The sequence below is a fragment of the Stegostoma tigrinum genome, chromosome 34 (assembly GCF_030684315.1).
Source record: "Stegostoma tigrinum isolate sSteTig4 chromosome 34, sSteTig4.hap1, whole genome shotgun sequence".
NCBI lineage: Eukaryota > Metazoa > Chordata > Chondrichthyes > Orectolobiformes > Stegostomatidae > Stegostoma > Stegostoma tigrinum.
In genome coordinates, this window is record NC_081387.1 from 2,429,495 (window position 1) to 2,434,754 (window position 5,260).

Consider the following 5,260-nt stretch of genomic DNA (forward strand, 5'->3'; position numbering starts at 1 on the left):
GGACACAACCAGTACAATTTGGAAGGAAAAGGGCAACATACAGATAAGGGCACAACACCGCCTGCAACTTCTCCTCCAAGCCACTCGCCACCCTGACTTCGAAATGTATATCCGTTCCTCAGTGTCACTGCCCCAAACTCCCGGACCTCCCTCCCGAACGGCAATGTGGTTGCAACTACAGTACGTTGACTGCAGCAATTCAGGAAGGTAGCTCATTACCACATTCTCAACAGTAACTAGGGATAGACAATAAATATTGGCCCAGCCAGCGACACCCATGTCCCAGGAGTGAATAAAAACAGAGGACAACATGTATCGTCTACACTCGTCAACTTCCTGTGGCTATCCCTCTAAATATCCACAAAATAACTCACGCAACACACACACAAACGCACACAAACAGACACACACACACACACGCACACGCACATAAGCACACGCACGCAAACATCAGAAATGGGACTTCTCAAACAAGAAATGGCCAATAGATTTAGCTTTAAGTAAACAGGATGAAGCGAGAGATGCGCCTCAGTGATTTGTTCTGTTTTTGTAGAACATGTTAAGCGAGACACTGTATCAGCGGCATGGCCTGTGCTGGAACGGGACTCTGGCGGCGGTATGCTGTCGCAGTTGAGAAGAAAAAAATTGGACACTCTTTAAGTTATCTTTTTAAAAGAAATTCTATTCTGTGAACGGTGCTGAAGTAGGAGAGACGGTGCACACTTTTGACTGTATTTTGTATTGAAAGCACGTGACAACAAAGGATCACAGTCACTAACGATGCACGGTTATCTTTGACATCTGACAGACATTGCACCCTCTGGACATGAAACATTGGATATTCTTTCAACTGTTGTTTAAAAAGAGCAAACAGATTTCCCCCTCAAATGATGCAGATCCCTGATCTACCTCATCTCCACTCCTAACACCTCCCTAAGAGACCGTTCAATACAATTGCAGAAAGAATACCATCTGACCGTTTACCTCCTCCCTCCTCACTCTCCAATGCTCCAGACCACCTTCCAGGCGAGTCAGTAATCTAACTGCATTTTGCCCAATGCAGTCGACGATATTCACACCTCAAACAGGCGACCGCTTTGGGGAACACCAATATTCTGTCCCTAAAAGACACTTCAAGCTTCCAGTTGCCTGCCCCTTCAAAACATTACTTTTTTCTGAAAAAATAAAGAACAAAGAACAGCACAGGAACCGGCGTTTCAGCCCTTCAAGCCAGTGCTTACACATTTTCCCTTCCATACTAAAACTGTTTTCATGTACAGCATCCATACCCCTTTATTCTCTTCCCTATTCATGTGTTGGTCCAGGTACTTCTTAAATGCTGCTGTTGTGTTTGCTTCCACAGCCTCCTCTGGCAGCACGCTCTGTTCTACACGCTCATCAGCTTTTGTGTGAAAAACCTGCCTCACACATCTGTTTAGAACCCTCTCCCTCTCCAGCACTCTGCATTCGAACCTGTGATCCCTCGTGATTGACCTCTTCACCGTGGGAAAAGCTTTATTCTTTCCACTCTTTATAAGCCATTCACAATCTCACAAGCTTCTAGCAGGCCGCATTCCAGTGAAACCAAACCAAGTATATCCAACCTGTCTTCATAGCTAAAATCCCCCAATCCAGGCAACATCCCAATAAACATTTTCTGTGACTGTCTCCAAAGCAACCATATCCTTTGGTAGTACCATGGCTTGAAAAGTATCCAATAATCCAAGTGTAGGCCAGCCAAAGTTCCATAAACCGACGGCATAATTTGTCTATCCTTCTCTTTTTATCACCCTTCCAATTAATGCAAGTATGCCAGAGGTTTTTTTTAACTACCTTATCTACCTGCACTGCCACCTTCAGTGATCCGCAGACCTGTGCACCCAGATCCCTCTGCATACCAATACACCTAAGGGATCTGCCATTCACTGTATAATTTCCACCTACACTTGACCTTCCAAAATGCATCTCATCACATTTGTCTTGCCATTTTTCCGCCTATGCCTCCAACTGATCTATGTCTCCCTATATCCTCCGGCAATCCTCCTCACTATTCACAACTCTACAATATTTTGTGTCATCCACAGACATACTAATAAGATTAGCCGTGTTTTCTTCTTAATCATTTATGTAGACCAGGAACAGCAGAGTTCCCAGCAAAGATCCTTGTGAAACATCGCCAGTTTCATTGTTACATTCTGAATAGCTTCTTTCTATTGCTACCGTCTGTCTCCTATGACTAAGCCAGTTCTGTATCTATTTTGCCAGCTCACCCCGATACCATGTGACTTCACCTTATATACCACCAGTCTGCCATGATGGACCTTGTAAAGGGCTTTACTAAAATCCATGTAGACAATATCAATCACGTTCCCTCATCAATCACCTTCATCAACGCCTCAAAAAATAAGTCAGGCACAACCTCACCCATACAATACCATTCCCTGTACTGCTGATCAGTCCATTTGCTTGTATATATGTATAGATCTTGTCCTTGAGAATCCTTACTAATAATTTCCCTACCAAAGATGTAAGGTTCACAGACCTGTAATTTCCTGGATTATCTCTGGCACCCTTCTTAACAAATGGGAAACATTTGCTATTCTCCAGTCCTATAGGCCCTCACCTGTGGCCAAGGAGGATATGAAGATGTCTGTCAAAACTCCAGCAATTTGTTCTCTTTCATCTCTCATTATGCTGGGATAGATCCGATCAGGACCTGGAGACTTATCCACCTTAATACTTTCTAAGCCACACAATACCTCTTCCTTTTTAAAAGTAACTTGGCTGAGAAATTTCACACTTCCTTTAAAATTTCCTTTAGTAATTATTTCTCTTTGGTGAATACTGACACAAGGCATTCGTTTAAACCCTAAATTACCTCTTCTGCCTTCACATATAGATTCATTCATTTGTCCATGAGTGGGCCAATTCTTTCTTGAGCTGTCCTCCTTTTTATGTATCCATAAAAGCTTTGGGATACTCATTAATCCTGTTAGCTAACAATTTTTCCTGACCACTTTTAGCCGTTCTAATTATCTGTTTAAATTATTTCTTACTCTCCTTATACACTTTAAGGGCTTTGTCAGTTCCCATTCTATTAGACCTATGTATGCTTCCTTATCCTTTTTGACCAAGCTTGCGGTATCCAATCCCGATGAAGTGTCTTGAACTGCAAAAGCGACTCTCCTGCTCCTCTGATGCTGCCTGACCTCCTGGGGGATCCTCCACTCCATACATGTGTTGACTCGCTGCCAACACATGGTCGTCCAAGGACCATTTAACTTGCCATACCTACCCTTCATTTTCACAGGAATGTGCCTTTCCTGAATTCTTGTCAAATGCCATTTGAAATACCTGATGTGGTCTTACTCTCAACCAGCCACGTCTAATCAAAATTCTCTCGTTCTTGCCTAACATAGTGTAATTTGCCTTACCACAGTTTAACACCTTCACCTATTAGCCCTAACCACAAGTATCTTAAAATGCATGGTATTATGGTCACTACTCCTGAAATGCTCCCCCACTGAAACTTCACTCACTTGGCTGGACTCATTTCCCAGAACCAATTCCATTACAACACCTTCTAGTCAGAAAAGCTAGTCAGAAAAGAAACAATTGGATGTATTGGATGAGCATGTAACTGAAAAGACGGTGTGAGGGGGATGGTTCAGATTCTTGGGGCATTGGAATGTGTTCTGGGTGAGGTGGGACCTAAACAAACTGGATCGACAGACCTGAGCAGAATTGGCACTGGTGTCCTTGGGGAGAGGGAGGAGTATTTGGTAGAGTGGGTGGGAAGTCGAGAACACCCCTGAAATTCTGCCTCACCCAATCCCCGAGCATGAAGTGAGCCCCAGTCAATACAGAGGAAGTTAAAAATCACCCACCACAACACCCCTGCTGTTTTCATATCTTTCCAAAATCTATCCACATACACCCCACTCTATCTCCCTCTGGCTGTTGGGAGGACTGTAATGTGCACCCAAAATTATGATTTCACCTTTCCTATTCCTGAGATGTACCCATATTGCCTCACTGAACGAGTCCTTTGATGTATCATCCCTCAGTATATCTGTGAGGTACTTCTTTGCTGCTAATACAACCTCCAGCCCCGCCTCTTTTTACTCCCCCTTTCTATCACACCTGAAATATCTAAACCCTCGGACCTTCAGCTGTCATTCCTGTCCCTCTTTCAGCCAAGTTTCTGTAAAGACAATAATATCATAGTTCGAAGTACTAACCAAAGCTCTAAGCTATTCTACCTCGCCTATTACACTTCTTGCTTTGAAACACACGCTTTGCAGTCTACCTCCACTGCTCTTTTCAGTAGCGTTGCCCTGCGTGTTCTTGTTCTCAGTCATATTTGCCTTGGTATCTACTTCTCCCTCAATTTCTGCATCTACTGCCCTACTCCTCTGGTTTCCACTCCCCTGCCACATTGGTTTAAAATCTCCCCACCCACTCTGCCAAGTACCCCTCCCCCACCCCAAGGACACCAGTCCTGGTTCTGCCCAGGTCTATCCTATCCAGTTTGTACAGGTCCCATCTCCCCCAGAACATGTCCCAATGCTCCACGAATTTGAAACCGTCCCCTTCACACCATCCTTTCAGCTACATGTTCACTCAATATATCCTACTGTTTAAAGAATTGACAAAGATCTTAGCTTGGGTTGTGGTTGAGGTTGTTGGCTTGCTTGCTGAGCTGGCTTGTTTTTGTTCAGACATTTCGTCATCATGCTAGGTGACACCATCAGCTGATCACCCCACTTCATTGGAGTTTTCACGCTGATGTCACCGAGTATGGTGACGGAATGTCTGAACAAAAACAAGCCAGCTCCACGAGCAAGTCAACAAGCTCATATCCTATTGTTTCTACTCTGGCAGTGTTAGTAATCATGAAATCACCTTTGAGGTCCACCATTTCAACTTTCTTCCTAGTTCCTTCCATTCTGCTTTTTGGATTCATTTCTTTAGTTAACTTATATCGTTGTACCAAAATGTACCACGACCACTGGAGTTCTCCCCTTCCAGAATCTCCTGCAACGGCTCCAAGACATCCAGGACCCTAGGACCAGAGAGGCGACATTGCGTCCTGCATTCTCGTTTGAATCCCATATAACTTTAGCACGTCTAAGCCTATTTCTCCTCCCCTCTGCAACAGAGCCAATCACTGTGCCATGAAGCTGGCTGATACTGTCATCCACCGAGAGGCCATTCCAGTTAACTGTATCCAGGGAATAGCTACAGGATATTCCTGCAC